This window comes from Schistocerca serialis, chromosome 1 (assembly GCF_023864345.2).
Source record: "Schistocerca serialis cubense isolate TAMUIC-IGC-003099 chromosome 1, iqSchSeri2.2, whole genome shotgun sequence".
NCBI lineage: Eukaryota > Metazoa > Arthropoda > Insecta > Orthoptera > Acrididae > Schistocerca > Schistocerca serialis.
The window spans coordinates 1,280,810,544-1,280,830,454 of NC_064638.1; the positions used below are offsets into that span (position 1 = coordinate 1,280,810,544).

A 19,911-nucleotide genomic window follows, 5' to 3' on the forward strand; every position below is an offset into this window, starting at 1 on the left:
GACGCGAGACTGGATGCGCACGTGGTTTGTGTATCAGCCGATAGAGGACAGTATTGGATAGGGGACTGATTTAGTTTCGATTGTGCCCAGTAGAGTGAACTAAAATAATAGAATGTTTTTCATAAACTGTTCTGGTATTTTCATGAAGTGTTATTGTGTCTTTTTGTCTATGTAGAATGTTATAAATGTGTTTTAGCAGTATGAATGATGCGTGAGTGTGATTTAAGGTTATATGAAGATAATTGTTTAACGAGTTATGTAGTAGGTTTTAGTGTGGGAACATTTCGAAGAAGTATGGATATGGACAAAGGGGATTTTTGTAGAATAGTTTTGTAAAGTAAGTTTATGGTAAAGGGAAAGTTAATTTGGGTATAAATAACAATAGTAAATAACTTTATGCATGAACAAAACTTCAGCATACTAGATAATTACGTCGGTAAAAAGTGCAGTCGTGAGGTTTACTATTTTGCGATTTGTTATGGATGAAAAGCGCGGATTGACGTGGGAGAATGTTGTTTTGCTATTGGCTGTTGAGTAAACTGACGAATGGTAAAGCAATGTTCTTCGCGCGCCTTTCTCTGCTGGTAGAGAAGACTTAAGAGTATTCAAGAGAGGAGTCGAAGGCTGGTCATGAAAGAGATCGGACGTGTGCAGTAGTGGTTCCGATGGAAATGATAAGTTGCCGGATATAGCAGTATTTCATTAATCAAAAGTGTTGGAAAGTGACGGCATAATTATTCCGATGGGCGTGTAGAAATTTCGGAATTTTTAAATGAATTTTGTGACGAGAAAAGACATATATTCCGCGTGGCGTATTGAGCAGGTCGGTGGCTAAAAGCTGTGACTGTATTTGGTACCGACAGACCTAATATTTGGCGAGCATTATCAATCAAAAACAATCAGTATGTTTGTAGCTATTACGTTTTCGGGAAATGCAACACCATAAACTTACTAACGTGAGTGAAAGGGATTGTGAGTGACTGTGTTAAGACTAGCACGGGCTTGGCAGTGATACTTGTTCACCTAATTTTCAGAATATATTAATTGAGGACAAAATTTCCAACCTTTCATTTCCTGTTTCTCAGGAAACGTAGATTAGTGATTTTAATTGCAGCCTGGTTCACGTCGAAGTACAGTAGGTTTCACTCGACTTACCTACTGATGATCTGCTGAGACAATGTTCACAGGTAGGTGCAGGTTCGTCGCAAGGGGACGGAAAGAACCGCGCCGCCGCAGTAAGTACTAGCCCTCATGAAGAAGTATCAACTATCGTTATTTTTCCGGAAAATATCGACGTATATCAGCGATATGTTCCCCACTATATATCGATGTAGAACCGGAAACATAGAGTGCAGATATTTTCATTTAATATTATATTTTTATATTTTATATTATATTTTTCACATATTTGATGCTGTTCTATAGAAACAAAATGTGCTGTATTAGTTACTGAACGCCCTTCATATAAATCAAAATCAAAGCCAGGCACACGACGAAACATTCCTCCTGTCTGCCTGCTGCTTGAACGCTGCGCCAGGCAAGTGGATTCCTGAGGACGTCGCAGACGGTCTTCGTGGCGAATCGCAGCCAGCCGCCGATCTCTCAGAGGAGGCGTCTTAATTAAGGAATGCGCTTCCCACTTCCACGTGTACAGCGCCGGGGCGGAGCCGCCGCAAACAAATGCCTCTCCTTCCGTCTACTACGTCACGACCGGCGTCGCACGCCCTCGCGCTCAGCTCCCAGCAAATGCGCGCCAGAGGGAGCTACACACTACTGCGCTCCTACTTCACGCACGAGTCGTGACCGGAATCCCTCCTTACCTCCGTCCTACGCGAGAAGCTGCAAATGCGGCAACATGGTAAACTCTGGTTGCGGCGACGCAAGGCCCACACATATTATTCACATTTTATACAGGGTGCTTCAAAAATGACCGGTATATTTGAAACGGCAATAAAAACTAAACGAGCAGCGATAGAAATACACCGTTTGTTGCAAAATGCTTGGGACAACAGTACATTTTCAGGCGGACAAACTTTCGAAATTACAGTAGTTACAATTTTCAACAACAGATGGCGCTGCAAGTGATGTGAAAGATATAGAAGACAACGCAGTCTGTGGGTGCGCCATTCTGTACGTCTTTCTGCTGTAAGCGTGTGCTCTTCACAACGTGCAAGTGTGCTGTAGACAACATGGTTTATTCCTTAGAACAGAGGATTTTTCTGGTGTTGGAACTCCACCGCCTAGAACACAGTGTTGTTACAACAAGACGAAGTTTTCAACGGAGGTTTAATGTAACCAAAGGACCGAAAAGCGATACAATAAAGGATCTGTTTGAAAAATTTCAACGGACTGGGAACGTGACAGATGAACGTGCTGGAAAGGTAGGGCGACCGCATACGGCAACCACAGAGGGCAATGCGCAGCTAGTGCAGCAGGTGATCCAACAGCGGCCTCTGGTTCCCGTTCGCCGTGTTGCAGCTGCGGTCCAAATGACGCCAACGTCCATGTATTGTCTCATGCGCCAGAGTTTACACCTCTATCCACACAAAATTCAAACGCGGCAAACCCTCAGCGCCGCTACCATTGCTGCACGAGAGACATTCGCTAACGATATAGTGCACAGGATTGATGACGGCAATATGCATGTGGGCAGCATTTGGTTTACTGACGAAGCTTATTTTTACCTGGACGGCTTCGTCAATAAACAGAACTGGCGCATATGGGGAACCGAAAAGCCCCATGTTGCAGTCCCATCATCCCTGCATCCTCAAAAAGTACTGATGTGGGCCGCCATTTCTTCCAAAGGAATCATTGGCCCATTTTTCAGATCCGAAACGATTACTGCATCACGCTATCTGGACATTCTTCGTGAATTTGTGGCGGTACAAACTGCCTTAGACGACACTGCGAACACCTCGTGGTTTATGCAAGATGGTGCCCGGCCACATCGCACGGCCGACGTCTTTAATTTCCTGAATGAATATTTCGATGATCGTGTGATTGCTTTGGGCTATCCGAAACATACAGGAGGCGGCGTGGATTGGCCTCCCTATTCGCCAGACATGAACCCCTGTGACTTCTTTCTGTGGGGACACTTGAAAGACCAGGTGTACCGCCAGAATCCAGAAACAATTGAACAGCTGAAGCAGTACATCTCATCTGCATGTGAAGCCATTCCGCCAGACACGTTGTCAAAGGTTTCGGGTAATTTCATTCAGAGACTACGCCATATTATTGCTACGCATGGTGGATACGTGGAAAATATCGTACTATAGAGTTTCCCAGACCGCAGCGCCATCTATTGTTGTAAATTGTAACTACTGTAATTTCGAAAGTTTGTCTGCCTGAAAATGTACTGTTGTACCAAGCATATTGCAACAAACGGTGTATTTCTATCGCTGCTCGTTTAGTTTTTATTGCCGTTTCAAATATACCGGTCATTTTTGAAACACCCTGTATAAATACACATTCTTCTGATATTACGCTCAGGCAGATACCTTCCTACTCCACTGCCGGCCTAGATTACTGGTTACGCACTACAATGGCGGATAAGGTAGTCCGAAGCCATCGAAGATAGGCATCGAAGTACAGATGTAGAACAATAATCTACAACCGCAAAATCCAAATGGCACTACAAGAAATGCAACTGTAAGAACGACAAGTTTATTTAAGGTAGGATTACAGATCATCACTAGTTCTACTAGACATTTTCATCGAAGAGACAATGGAAAGTGAACAAAATCTAAGGGGAACACATAGGGATGCAACAGTATGCTTGTGGGAGCATTTGTGGACGACTTAAGATGAATGGAACTGACATCACACTTAGCACAGAATACTGCTGAAGAAAAAATAAAGCACAGCTGAAGGCGATGAAATGACAGTCGTAACTTAGGCGAAACCAAACTTTACGCTGACAGAGTAGTCGAAAAAGTGACAGAATTCTATTACATAGTATTACACTGAATTGTGTAATCACGGAAGATAATAGAGTTGCCTGCTATTTTTCGACCATTGCATGGAATGGAAATGAAATGTGGACCGTCGTACATCCAGAGAAGACGAGCATTTAAAATGTGTTGTTATCAAAGAATGTAAAGAGAAAAGTGATACAGTTACAAGTACATTAGGAAGCACGAAGTATCTTGCTGGAGTTGGAAGCACCTATTGATGTCTTGTGTTCTCTGTTTGGGAATTAAATTTTGTTTTTCAGAAATTTCACCTTCTGCAAAACACTTTTGCTTTTTTTCCTCTTTACCCAAACATATTTCGACGCCTTTTTGAAGATTAATGTAGTTTCAGGTGAGCAATTAAAAATTGTAAAAGTTACAGTTTTTAGGCCTAAAACAGAAAAGCAACCACGTACTTTGTACAACATTTTTTGCAGAAATAAGATGATAGATGCTGGTTGAAACACGTTTGGATAAAGCAAAGGAAAAAGAAAATACAATGAGTTTGACATAACGCAGTTTTAAAGATCCTTAGGGGGTATTAAAAAGTATAGATGAGGAAAGAAGTGTAAGGAAGTATCTCAGCTGAACAGTGGACGATTAATAGTGTATCTGGTAAAGCATCAGTGAATAATTAACTTGAGGCTGAAAGGAGCATTAAAGGAAAAAAAGTAGTGGAGGCAATAAGGGATAGAATATCCATAACACAGTATAGATAGGGACAAGAAAATTTCGCGACACCATACCGCGAGAAATACTGTGAAACTGGTGATTTTTTGCGAAATAACACGAAATCTGCGATTTTCAAGAAATATCGTGAAATTTGTCACTTTTCCCGAACAAAGAATGTTTAGAATTTAAGTAAATTAAAGAAAGACAGTTTATCAGTATACGTAACTGATACGTTCTGAATGTGATCCGACATCAAAAATTGCAGATGAATAGGCAAATCACCGAGAGTGGGAAACCAATGACCGCGCCATTCTCAAAAAATCAGCGAAGATGGCAAAAAAAAAATTACACCTAATTTGGCAAATGAAATACTGAATCTGACAAAAAAGTTACACCGGATCTGGCAAAAAATAACACCGAATTTGATAAAAAATAGCACTAAATTTGGCAAAAAATGACACCGAATTTGGCAAAAATATAATAACGAAATTGCCAAGAAAAACATCAAAATTGGCGAAAAAACATCGAAATTGGTAAGAAAAATCACAGAATGTGTCAGAAAATTACACCTAATTTGGCAAAAGAAATACTGAATCTGGCAAAAAAGTTACACCGGATCTGGCAAAAATGCAACACCGATTGTGGCAAAAATTAACATCGATTTGGCAAAAAAGTAGCACCAAATTTGACAAAAAAAAAATCCCTAATTGCAGAGATGACAAGATTGGCAAAGTATGCAAAAATGATCAAACATCAAAAAGGTTCATGTAAATGTTAGCATCAATCCGTTGTAACCCTGGAAAATCGATATTAATCCTATTACATGTATTCTTACTGTCTTTACTTTGAAAATAACACCACACATCGCAAAACGCTGTGAGAGTGTGATCTTCGAAGAGGACGACTGAAAGATTCATTCGGGTCTTTTGCAAAGAACGATATTTTTTCAACGACACAGAAAGTGCTTTCCAGATAGAGCTGTTGGAGTTGTGAGTCCACGTGAAGCGACCAAATTCTTTTTTGTTGGCCTGTAGATGAGGACTACAATGGACCCGCCAGGGTAGCCGAGAGCACTAACGCGCTGCTTCCTGGACTCGGGTAGGCGCGCCAGTCGCGGATCGAATGCGCCCGGCGGATTAACGACGAGGGCCTGGATATGGTTTTCAGGCGGTTTTTCGCATCCCACTAGGTGCATACCGAGCTGGCCTCGCGTCCCGCCTCAGTTACCACGGTTTGCAGACATCTGCAACATGTTCACACTGTTTCATGATTTACTCTAGACGCAGACAGCTGGGGTACACTGATTCCGTCCTGGTTAAATTAACCATGCCAAATCCGACTGTAACAATGCCGACCCTGTGAATACTGCAGGAATGAAGCACAAGCGAAAGAAGGACTACGATGCCCAGGGGATGAGCCTAAAGTCTAGTACATTTACGACTCAAGTGGATACGGACTTTTCAGATGATAACAACAAATTCAGCATTAATGGCTCGCTAGTTTGGTAATGAAAACCCAAACTACGTATCCAGAGCTGTCTGGTTCGCACCTCGGTCAGTACTAGGATTTTTAACTGTCACTTCTTTTACCTCTGGCTATGTTTGTTAATGTGACAACTGCTGTGATGCACCTTAGTTGGGAGACCACGTTAAACTGTAAGTCTCCTTATAACTAGCTGTGTATGTGCGTTCAAAGGTTCAAGGAAGGCAACGGGATATCACCTCCAATAGCACAGTAGTTAGTAAATCCCTGAAGGTTTCAAACCTATTGTCACGTTGCTGACAGATTAACTTTGAGCGTTAGTCAGAAATGCTTCTTGAAGAGAGAGTTTTTAGTATGTGTGATCTTTCTCTTAGAACAGCGCTAGAGGGGATGGGAGATAGCAGCCCAGTTTTTTTGGTCATCAGTCTACTGACTGGTTTGATGCGGCCCGCCACGAATTCCTTTCCTGTGCTAACCTCTTCATCTCAGAGTAGCACTTGCAACCTACGTCCTCAATTATTTGCTTGACGTATTCCAATCTCTGTCTTCCTCTGCAGTTTTTGCCCTCTACAGCTCCCTCTAGTACCATGGAACTCATTCCCTCATGTCTTAGCAGATGTCCTATCATCCTGTCCCTTCTCCTTATCAGTGTTTTCCACATATTCTTTCCTCTCCGATTCTGCGTAGAACCTCCTCATTCCTTACCTTATCAGTTCACCTAATTTTCAACATTCGTCTATAGCACCACATCTCAAATGCTTCGATTCTCCTCTGTTCCGGTTTTCCCACAGCCCATGTTTCACTACCACACAATGCTGTACTCCAGACGTACATCCTCAGAAATTTCTTCCTCAAATTAAGGCCGGTATTTGGTATTAGTAGACTTCTCTTGGCCAGAAATGCCTTTTTTGCCATAGCGAGTCTGCTTTTGATGTCCTCCTTGCTCCGTCCGTCATTGGTTATTTTACTGCCTAGGTAGCAGAATTCCTTAACTTCATTGACTTCGTGACCATCAATCCTGATAAGTTTCTCGCTGTTCTCATTTCTACTAATTCTCATTACCTTCGTCTTTCTCCGATTTACTCTCAAACCATACTGTGTACTCATTAGACTGTTCATTCAGTTCAGCAGATCATTTAATTCTTCTTCACTTTCACTCAGGATAGCAATGTCATCAGCGAATCGTATCATTGATATCCTTTCACCTTGTACTTTAATTCCACTCCTGAACCTTTCTTTTATTTCCACCATTGCTTCCTCGATGTACAGATTGAAGAGTAGGGGCGAAAGGCTACAGCCTTGTCTTACACCCTTCTTAATACGAGCACTTCGTTCTTGATCGTCCACTCTTATTATTCCCTCTTGGTTCTTGTACATATTGTATACATGACCCGTCTCTCCCTATAGCTTACCCCTACTTTTTTCAGAATCTCGAACAGCTTGCACCATTTTATATTGTCGAACGCTTTTTCCAGGTCGACAAATCCTATGAAAGTGTCTTGATTTTTCTTTAGCCTTGCTTCCATTATTAGCCGTAACGTCAGAATTGCCTCTCTCGTCCCTTTACTATTCCTAAAGCCAAACTGATCGTCGCCTAGCGCATTCTCAATTTTCTTTTCCATTCTTCTGTATATTATTCTTGTAAGCAGCTTCGATGCATGAGCTGTTAAGCTGATGGTACGATAATTCTCGCACTTGTCAGCTCTTGACGTCTTCGGAATTGTGTTGATGATGCTTTTCCGAAAGTCAGATGGTATATCGCCACACTCATATATTCTACCCACCAACGTGAATAGTTGTTTTGTTGCCACTTCCCCCGGTGATTTTAGAAATTCTGATGCAATGTTATCTATCCCTTCTGCCTTATTTGACCGTAAATCCTCCAAAGCTCTTTTAAATTCCGATTCTAATACTGGATCCCCTATCTCTTCTAAATCGACTCCTGTTTCTTCTTCTATCACATCAGACAAATATTCACTCTCATAGAGGCTTTCAATGTATTCTTTCCACCTATCTGCTCTCTCCTCTGCATTTAACAGTGGAATTCCCGTTGCACTCTTAATGTTACCACCGTTGCTTTTTATGTCACAAAGGTTGTTTTGACTTTCCTGTATGCTGGGTCTGTCCTTCCGACAATCATATCTTTTTCGATGTCTTCACATTTTTCCTGCAGCCATTTCGTCTTAGCTTCTCTGCACTTCCTATTTATTTCATTCCTCAGCGACTTAAATTTCTGTATTCCTAATTTTCCCGGAACACGTTTGTACTTCCTCCTTTCATCAATCAACTGAAGTATTTCTTCTGCTACCCATGGTTTCTTCGCAGCTACCTTCTTTGTACCTATGTTTTCCTTCCCAACTTCTGTGATGGCCCTTTTTAGAGATGTCCATTCCTCTTCAACTGTACTGCCTACTGCGCTGTTCCTTATTGCTGTATCTATAGCGTTAGAGAACTTCAAACGTATCTGCTCATTCCTTAGTACTTCCGTACCCCACTTCTTTGCGTATTTATTCTTCACCAGTTATGCGATATGTGAAATGAATCCGAATGGGCCAAGCTCAGGGACTGACGCAGGCTGGAGTTTGAGAAATTCCAAGGGTGGGCGGAGATATTAAGTGGGGAACGCACCGACTTGTTGTTAGACGTGACTGTAACAGCTGTCATCGCTGGCAGACCAGTCGCCACCATAAAATTAAATGCGATCAACTACGCATCTGAGTAAGTCCATCTGCAAAGTTATGTTCGTCCCACATTAGTAACTGACACCTACAAAAATAGTCCTGTAATATTTATTAATATAAAAAGCTCATTACAATAATGGAAAAAAGGAGGGAAGATTAGAGTATAACGTCTTATCACCAACGAGGCCATTAACGACGGACCACAAGCTCGGACAATGAAGGATGGGAAGGAAACCGGAAGTGCGCTTTAAAAGGAATCGTCCTGGTATTTGACTTAAGCGATTTAGGGAAATCACGGAAACTTAAAATCTGGATGACCGGACGCAGATTTGAACCGTTGACTTCCCGAAAATGAGTCCAGCGTGCTTACCACTGCGCCACCTTGTTCAGTCGTTATAATAATGTTAGTGTGCGAAGGAAAACATTAACTGCATGAGAATAAGGAAGAGGAACTGTAATCAGTTTGGCTACAGCCAAAACATAAATACGAGGGTTGTCCAGAAAGTAAGTGCCGATCGGTCGCTGAATGGAAACCACAGCGAAAATCAGAAACATTTTATTTGCAAGAGTTAGCTACACTCTCCAGACACTTCTCTACGTAGTCGCCGCTCCGACTTAGACATTTGTCGGAACGTTATACCAAATTTCAACACCATCGTCACTGAAGGCAGCCATCCGTGCTTTCCGATAATTCTCTACGCTGGTCTATAGCGCGTAGCCTGCGCCCAAGTGTTGTCTTAGTATCCAGCGTTTCATGTGAACAGACATGATACTCAGGACGAGCCAGTTAGGGCTGTGTTGTGGGTCATCGAACAATTCCCATCGAAAAGGCTGCAGGAGCGTCTTCACTGCCCCTGCAGAGTGCGGCTGAGAATTTCCACGAAGAACTAAGTGCGTGGCAGTTGTGTTAAGTGGGTTGCATTCAGCAAGGCGAATCCTCTCAGTGGGCCCTCCTACTTGGCGGGAGACATTGTTGCTCTAGGCACCTTTACTCGCTCACAGTGCGCTCACAACTCAAAAAAAGCGTCTTCATGCGATCGACAGTCACACTAGGGACACTACCCAAGACATCTGTGCAAAGCTTCATCAGGTTTTCGCTGTGGTGTCCATTTCGTGACCGATCGGAACTTATTTCCTGGACAACCCTCGTAAATAAAAACAGAAAGATAATTTCTTTTAAAATCCAAGCATGAACACGGTTGGAAAAAAACTGCAACACCTAGAACGTGTTTGCGACATAAACGAAAGTTGTTAGGCGTGTTTCTACTTCTGAAAGATGATATCAATTCAGATTTCGCACCAGTCTCTATGAGGATTCCAATCAGGTTTGCTTTAAATATTCGCTGTTACGGTGGTGAGCTTTAGTTACCTTTGAGATTGGACATGGTGAGTCGATATAAGTCATGAATGCCTTTAAGGCGACAAAGGTGATATTATCAACACCTCACTGAATTTGAACGAGATCGTGCAATAGAGCTGCGAGAAGCTGGGTGTTTCTTCTACGATATTGCAGAAAGACGTGGTAGGAATGCAGCCACTGTACATGATTGCTGGCAGCGGTGGTCATGTGAATGTGCGGTCGCAAGAAGACCGGGCACTGGAAAGCCACGTGGCATTACCGAGAGGGAAGAAATCGCGTACGGCGTATCGCTCTGGGGCATCATACTGCGTATTCAGCAGCAATTTGAACAGCTGTTGGCACCACAGTGACACAACGAACTGTTGCAAATCGGTTACTTCGAGGACATCTCCGAGCCAGACGCCCTGTAGCGTGCGTTCCAAAGACCTCAAACCACCGCCACCTGTGACTTCAGTGGTGTTAAGGGAGAGTTCATTGGAGGGCAGGATGGAGATCTGTTGCGTTTCCTGATGAAAGCTGGTTCTGCCTCGGTGCCAGTGACGGCCGTGTGTTGGCTAGGAGGAGGCCAGTTGATGTCCAACAACGAACCTGTCTGCATGCTAGACACACTGGCCTACATCTGGAGTTCGTGTCCGGAGTGCGATTTCGTATGATAGCAAGAGCATTCTCGTGCTTTTTCCACACATTCTGACTGCAAATTTGTAAGTCAATCTGGTAATTCGACCTGTTGTGCTACCATTCATGAACAGCGTTCCAGCGAGTGTTTTCCAGTAGGATACAGCTCGTCCGCATACCGCTGTTGTAACGCAACGTGCTCCACGAGTGTAGACATGTTGCCTTGGCCTGCTTGATCACCAGATCTGTCTCAAATCGAGCACTTTTGGGACATCGTCAAACAACTCCAGCGTCATCCTGAATGCGAGTGCAACAGGTGTGGAACTCCACGCAACAAACTGACATTCAGCACCTGTACAACACAATGCATGCTTGCATTCAACATTCTGGCCGTTACACCGGTTATTAGTGTACCAGAGATTCACATTTGCAATGGCTTATCTCGCACTTACGTTAACCTGCGAACTTGCAATGTTAAATTGCCTATACAACTGTATTCTCGAAATTTCATTACTCTACATTAATTACTCTTCGGTGTCGTGGTTTTATTCCGTCAGTATGTAATGTATTATACTTACCTTCCTGATACTAGGGCGCCTATCATGTTTACTTTTTATAGTTTGTAAATGCCAACCTCAAGTGCATTGTTCGCAAGCAATAGAAATATTTACGATGCATAAATTTTTCAAACTGGATAGCGTAATATATCCGTTATCAAAAAAATTATCTTCCTCATGTTCAAATCTGTTACTGTATACAGGTTGTTAATTTTAAGTACACAAACCACAATAACTCTAAAAATAAGTCACATGAAGAAATGTGTAGAATCCAAAGTTGATTATTTTCGAGGGGTTCTACAATTAGCCCGACACCCAGCCCCCTGGGGGTGGGGCGGGAGACAACTTTAAAATTTCAAATGGGAACCCCCATTTTTTATAGCAGAATCAGACTCTACTTAAAAAACTACGTACATTTTGCCTTAAAGATTTGTTTTGATTCTTGGTAGCTGGCGCTGTAATTCAAGAAAATCCATGTTCTCATTCTTGTGTGGAAAATGGTTACGGATAGACGAAAGATACTTATTTGCTTCGTAAATTTTGATTCACTAAAACTAAAACTCTCCCTCTCTCCCCATAGGGTGGGGATTGAGACAGAGGAATTAGAGTTTTACAAATGTTGACTTAAATACTAATTTTTATCCGCAGATTCAACATTTGTAAAACTCTAAAACTGGCATTTACTGGTTTTGTTCTCTCCATGTTGAAGTATGAAATTCGTGTTTCTTCCCTTGTCATAATGTAATAGAGAAATACCTCTTCATCTTCGTCGTAGCGCATCAGAAACGTCAACATGGCTCCGAACCTCTTCGTTTTGTAGACAGTAGTCAGCAGCATTCGGACCTGTCGTGTACAAAATTTGTGATAACCAAGCTTATCAGTCATGAGTTCGTACAATACTGTTCATGATATCTGAGTAAAACTGACTGATAATTCTGTAATCATATGTCGCAACAGATAGTCGTCCACTTCTCTCATTTGACTAACCCGGAAAAAACGCACCTTTATCTTACAAGACTAACACTAATAATGTTCTCTGCGTCTACTGCACGAAGAAGTCTGTGAATGTCGACAGCTTTCCTGTTTTTCGTACCCAGAAGATGTATACCGAATAAAGTCATTAGTCCACTGGACTCGCATTCCGAACAACGCAGAATTCAAATCTGCGTCCGGTCATAGAGATTTAGGTCTTCCGTGATTTCCCTAAATCTCTCCAGACAAATTCCGGGACGGTTCCTTTGAAAGGGTATGATTTCCTTCCCCATCCTTGAAAAAATCCTGGCTTGTGCTCCGTCTCTAATGACCTCAACGTCAACGCGATTAATCTCTGATCTTCCTTCCTTCCTTTTTACAGAAAATGCGTTAAAGCACGTAATTTACGGGAGGCGGCGTTATTGATAGAATCTTCCTTCCTTCCCTTTTACAGAAAATTCATTACAGAACGTACTTTACAAGAGGCGGCGTTATCTGACAGTGGCTATGTTTATTTAGTGTCACTGTGCAAAGAACAGCGCAGTAACTTTTCCAGGGCACGGCCACATTCCCACTGAGCCGGAGGCGCAGTTGTGCTGAAAATTACACAGCCATCCGAGAATGAGATTTTCACTCTGCAGCGGAGTGTGCGCTAATATGAAACTTTCTGGCAGATTAAAACTGTATACCGGACCCAGACTCGAACTCGGGACCTTCGCCTTTCGCGGGCAAGTGCTCTACCAACTGAGCTACCCAAGCACCACTCACGACCCGTCCTCACAGCTTTACTTCTGCCAGTACCTAGTCTCCTACCTTCCAAACTTAACAGAAGCTCTTCTGCGAACCGTGCAGAACTAGCATTCCTGGAAGAAAGGATGTTGCGGAGACATGGCTTAGCCACAGCCTGGGGGATGTTTTCAGAATGAGATTTTCACTCTGCAGCGGAGTGTGCGCTGATATGAAACTTCCTGGCAGATTAAAACTGTGTGCCGGACCGAGACTCGAACTCGGGACCTTTGCCTTTCGCGGGCAGAATTGAAGCTGTGAGGACGGGTCGTGAGTCGTGCTTGGGTAGCTTAGATGGCAGAGCACTTGCCCGCGAAAGGCAAAGGTCCTGAGTTCGAGTCTCGGTCCGGCACACAGTTTTAATCTGCCAGGAAGTTTCACATACCCACCCACTTCTCCCTGCAACAGAGAGCGTCGGAAGTTACTTTCCGAACAGCCGTTGTAGAATAGCCACACAACGTCAGGATTACAAATGGTAAACTGCAAAGCACAAATTAGAACATAAAACACATTCTATATAGATAAAATTCCAAAATCGCAAGCGCTTCCTACATTTATGAGACAAAATATTATGATCACCAGCAGTGTTCGTTCCCATTTGGAACGACTACAACAGCGATTCTGTGTGAAATGATGTCGACAAGTTCCTGGTGCGTTTCCGGTTGTATGTGGCACCAGACGTCTACGGAGTCACACAATTGCAATAATTTGTGGTTTGTGGACACGGAGCTGGCCGCTGACAGCATCCCAGATGTGTTCAATCGGTTCCAGATCAGTAGAATGTGGTGTGATGCTCCTCAAACGACTGTCCCACGAATCTGGCCTCGTGGCTGCCATCACCGTCGGGGTACACGTCAAGCTTGAAGGGATACGGGTGGCCCGCAACTTCGTTCGCCTTGTCCAGAGGTGTCATGATGCCTTTCATTGCTATCGTAGTTCCTATGGAAGCTGAATCTCCCCCGAAGCATAACACTGCCCCCATCGTCCTGTGTCGGTGGCGCGATGCATGCTTCGAGCAGCAGCAATTCGCCTCGATAATAGCGTATCCACGCGATCACCGACCTGGTGTAACATGAAACTTCATTCTTCCGAGCAGGAGACGTGTTGCCACTGAACTACGGTGCAATCTCGATGATCACGTGTCCATTGCAATTGTAATTGCCGACATCGTAGGTTCAACATGGAAATGGGTAAATCTCGTCTGGTACCGAGCACGAAGTTTAACAACGTGTGTTAAGCGTTGCGCTCCGAAACACTTGCGTCTGCACGTGCGCCGTACTCTCTCGTCAGATCTGCCACAATCAACGCGTATTTTGTTGTAAAGAGTGCGAAAGTCCCCCACTTCACGTTCTTAGGCAACACTTTCTCGCCTACTCACGATTTTGCCGTTCTTGAATCACTTTATATAGATGCTCACGACGGAAGTACGGCAAAAGCCGACCAGCTCCGTCGATTCCGACATGTTCATTGCCTGTTGCCATGCCGTAAGTCTGCCCTGCCTAACTGACGCCATGTCCAGGAACAGTGATCTCGTTCCTTATACAGGGTTGCTACTCAGACCTGAAATTAAAGTTTCTGAAAATTCCAGGTGTGAGGATGAAGATGGTGTCAAGCAGCTCCTGATAAATTAATGGTGAGTGCGGGAGGAAGGGAGGGGGGAGGGTATCGTACCATAATGATGAATTTTCTTTCCTCTCAGCTGAGCTATACTAACAGCAGTTTTTAAACATTGATAACTTATCTGATTTGATCCATTATAAATGGTTTTTGAAAGCCTGCGACTGTGAAAAGAATAGGTTTGCTTATAAATAACTCTTCTGCTACCAGTCACTATTTTCTTTATTTACTTTTTGCACGAAGCGTTTCAGGAAATGATTCCCATTTTGAAGTGCGTTTTTTGTGTGTATTATATCATTTCTATTAATGTTGTCAATGTGTAAGAGTCTGCTTCATTTCGTTGACTTTTACTGCAATATTATCAAATGTGAGAGTCCGCTTCATTTCGTTGACTTTTACTGCAATAAACGAAATCAAGCAGACTCTCACAACATCAATAGAAATGGCATATGTTGTTGTTGCTGTTGTGGTCTTCAGTCCAGAAACTGGTTTGATGCTGCTCTCCATGCTACTCAATCCTGTGCAAGGTTCATCATCTCCCAGTACCTACTGAAACATACATCCTTCTGAATATGTTTAGTGTATTCATCTCTTCTCCCTCTACAATTTTTACCCTCCACATTGCCTTCAATACTAAATTGGTGACCCCTTGAAGCCTCAGAATATGCCCTACCAACCGATCCCTTCTTCTAGTCAAGTTGTGCCACAAATTTCTCTTTTCTCCAATTCTGTTCAATACCTCCTCATTAGTTATGTGATCTACCCACCTAATCTTCAGCATTCTTCTGTAGCACCACATTTCGAAAGCTTCTATTGTCTCCTTGTCTAAACTATTTATCGTCCACGTTTCACTTCCATACATGCCTACAGTCCACACAAATACTTTCAGAAACGACTTCCTGACACTTAAATATTGCAGTTAAAGTCAACGACATGAAGCACTCTCACACATTGGCAACTTCAATAGAAATGGCATAATACACACAAAAACACACTTGAAAATGGGATCATTTCCCGAAACGCGTCGTGCGAAATGTAAATAAAGAAAATCGTGACTGGTAGCAGAAGATTTATTGATAAACAAACCTATTGATAATTTACGTGGAATAATATTCAAATTGTTAACACGCTTTGAAATAGTAAGTATTTTAAATGGCTCTGAGCACTATGGGACTTAACATCTATGGTCATCAGTCCCCTATAACTTAGAACTACTTAAACCTAACTAACCTAAGGACATCACACACATCCATGCCCGAGGCAGGATTCGAACCTGCGACCGTAGCGGTCACGCGGTTCCAGACTGAAGCGCCTAGAACCGCACGGCCACACCGGCCGGCCAAGTATTTTAAAGTTTGTGATTTATAAAAGCCGTCAGAATTAAACTTCACTGGTAAGTTAAACACACAAAATTCCCTGAGATTTTATGAAATTCCTGAAATTCCCTGAGATTTTCTCCGATTTTTTCAGGTACAATGTAATTTCCTGAGAATTACAGGTTTACCATATGATTCGCCATGCTGTTACAATAAATACACAAATACCGTCTGGATCACAGTTTCTTATAACCGACTACCAGCTTCAACCTGCGCTGCAAATTATCTTCAGGTCTGGGGATGCAAGGTGCAGCTCCGCAGCAGTAAACCAACCTGCCCTTTGTCAAACTCTCTTACGTACCAGCGATAGGGGACCAGGGTCGCGCAACCCGTTCTGCCCCACGTGGCGTTAATTTTAATCAGCCGCCAGTAATAAAGAGTGCCACTTAATCAGTAACTCCGACCATCGACGGCTGATAATTGTGTATGGAATTTATAGCCACAATTAGCAAATGCGGTGCGCCAAACTGCATACAAATAATTGATTAAAATCCATTTAAAAAGGCTACCGCAATTATTACTGCGAGGTGACCGGGGTTGCAGTAGTGTGTCTGATTTGTGTGTATCCCCGTCGAATGGACGAATCTCTTGTTGTGCATGTTTGATCATCTGGCGTAAGCGGATTACGTGTAGTAACTAAAAGCAGCAATACCGAGGTAGAATTCTGGGTAGCGATCGGGATTACAGTAATTAGAATCCCAGCACAAACTGTATTTAATCTTTTCTACCGACATTCCGAAATCTTATCACTCAATTTAGTATAGATCGTTCCGTGAGGCCTTCAAGATACGTAACGAACAGCAAAGAAACCAAATTCTCCGAAATAGTGACGTCATTACAATACACATTACGTTTTATCTCAATATATCGTCATATCAGAGAATTTTTTCTTCGTAGTTTTATCTTTGTCACTGGCACAGTTTAAGAATATTTCACTGTCCAGAAATTTGAATAGCAAAACAAAACCAGAAATGCTGAACTCGATTTTCAATATTTACAGGTGCTAGTGATAAAAGGTCAACGACCTTGCTGCTGTGGTAACACCGGTTCCCGTCAGATCACCGAAGTTAAGCGCTGTCGGGCTAGGCTAGCACTTGGATGGGTGACCATCCGGTTTGCCTAGCGCTGTTGGCAAGCGGGGTGCACTCAGCCCTTGTGAGGCAAACTGAGGAGCTACTCGATTGAGAAGTAGCGGCTCCGGTCTCGGAAACTCACATACGGCCGGGAGAGCGAAGTGCTGACCACATGCCCCTCCATATCCGCATCCAGTGACGCCTATGAGCTGAGGAGGACACGGCGGCCGGTCAGTACCGTTGGGCCTTCATGGCTGTTCGGAGGAGTTAAGTTTTAGTGCTCAAAGAGGTGCCAGGTAGTGAGACGTAGCAGTATGGGATTTCTAGAGCACGTTACGCACATTGGGCAGTGTTGTTCAATCATAAGATGATACGAAATTTTACGTGAAAGGTTGAGGAAACTGCCTACGATGACTGTAATCCTTCTACAACCCTCCTAATGACGCACTCTCTTTAACCACATCAAGTGAATATTGGTTTAGTGCCAACTAATTAGACACGATAATTTTCTGTGAATGAAAAAATGATAAGTTATTCATCCATACACGCCTGTCGCATATGCATACGCCGTGCAGGATCAGAGAACAAATGAACCCTATCATTAATCTAATTTATCAAACAATCCGCAATAGTAATACAAGATCCGACCGATCATACGACGACATAATGCAAGTTTCATTATCTTCTTTACATGTGCTTATGGCATTCTTAACAAATGCTTTGCAAATTCTCGGGGAGGCATGATCATTAAAAGAAGATGTCATAGGCAAACATCAAATATATCACACATTACCTTCTTTCGAATATAAATGACAAGAATAACTAGTTCATGAAATCTACTCTATCCTCTTCCAATGTAACCTGATCTAACTGGATGAAAACTTACGTATCTCATCAGTGACTTCTCTCTCAATGTCCGCCCCGACAGTTGAGTGGTCAGCGCGACGGAATGCCGTGCAAAGGGGCCCGGGTTCCCTTCCCGGCTGGGTCGGAGATTTTCTCCGCTCAGGGAGAGGGTGTTGTGTTAACATCATCATAGTCATCTCATCCCCAGCGACACGCAAGCCGCCGAAGTGGCGTCAACTCAAAATACTTGCACCAGGCGAACGATCTACTCGAGGGGAGGCCCTAGCCACAGGACGTTTCATTTCGTCTCTCTCAATAAAAAAAATTACGTAAAATGATTATATGGGAAAAGGGAACTACATGCGAGAGCTTGACCGTTGCGAGATGACGATAATGACTGCAAAGAACTGGGGATAATTAGAATGCAAACTATATTGATAGGACTCCCCGCAGGAGGGTCAAAAGAACGAACTGGACTTCCGTCCGCATTTTTACGTGGCTTTATTGAAAATTCTTCACGCGATTCTGGGATCATTTGGAAGCAAAATTATTATTATTATTATTATTATGACGAACACAAATATCTATCACGTAATTCCACTGTCGGAAAGAGTAAGCCACTCGCCACGTGGTCTCAAGATCTTACACAAAGCAACAACATCCGTCTCCGGAAAATTACTCGATCGGAAATATTCATTAGGCACACGAGTTACAGAGCAGGTTGGAAAATCAACAGAGACAATACTGATCCAAATTAAGCACGATAGGCGTTACTTAACGTGGACCCACGTGTATGAATACTGAATAACGGACAAAGGACAATCACAAAGTCCAAAGCGGCTCAAAATTAAGTACATTTCACATTCAGTAAGTAGAAAAATGCGCAAAGAATTTACATGGGAACAAGAAAGCGATGATGCTTTGAAGTTTGCTGTTTTTCGTGTCCACTACGAACACACGTTCTTACCGGCCGAGGCCTGCAACACGACACTCCGGCACAAAGTCAACCTCTGTCCTTATTCAGAGTGGAGGCTCAACTTCTTAGAAGAGGGAAATGGCGTCAGCTCCACTAACAAATGAGGATGGGTAGAAAAGCCGCGAAAGCTGCTTGCTGTTTCAGCAGACAACCTGAGCGAGGCGGGATGGCCTATGATTCGTTAAAGCTCGTTCAGAGAGACCTCTTTGTGGCTCCAAAAATACGTGAAATGTGAGATTCTAATGGCTGCTGGTACTACTGCTTGGGAGAGAACGTAAAGCGACTTGTTTGTCCCCTACAAGACATCCAAACGGCTCAGCCATGCTTTCAAGATAAACGGCTGAGGTGGGGAAGGAAACTATTAAGGCTACGAGCGAGATACTCTGAATTTAAGCAACATCCGAAGAACTCGTGCCGAACTTTCGCAGTTTTGTGTTTTTAAAAAGGGACAGCATTTGGAATAAGTGTAGTCTTTGGGATAAGGGTAGCTGTGAGAATGAAGAGGAAACATCTTTAAAAATGAACCAAACGACGTGCAATAATAATCATGAATTCATGATACACCTATCTATATACATTTCCTTGTGTCGAAAAATACGTTTTGCACTCGGAATGTTTATCCCGGCTTGTACGACGGGCACAGACCAAGTATTGTCAGTAGGGCCACATAACCTATAAACTTAACTCGACAAACATTATTAATTACAGTAAGCACGTTAGGCAGTAATAGCAGTAGGAACATCATAGTTCAATGCCACAAAAACAAATGTGTTTGTCGTTTTTGAAAGTGTAGCCGTTTAGAAAAGTAAACTTGTACGACAGACAGAGACAACGGTCTATCGCAGTGGTCACAGTTATTATCAATGACAATGCTGTATACAAATTATCCAGTTAATTAGTACTATGAAATAAATGAAATTGTATTTGTAATAATATGAAAAGGGAATC

At 42.9% G+C, this 19,911-nt stretch overlaps 1 protein-coding gene and 1 pseudogene across 1 annotated transcript in view; one reads left to right on the top strand and one right to left on the bottom strand.

The window, feature by feature from the left end:
* Nucleotides 1–19,911, bottom strand: part of LOC126419619 (EF-hand calcium-binding domain-containing protein 4A-like) — a 759,654-nt gene that overhangs the window by 314,323 nt on the left and 425,420 nt on the right. The gene's annotated exons all lie outside the window — the stretch shown is intronic.
* LOC126428054 (5S ribosomal RNA) lies at nt 17,085–17,202 on the top strand (annotated as a pseudogene).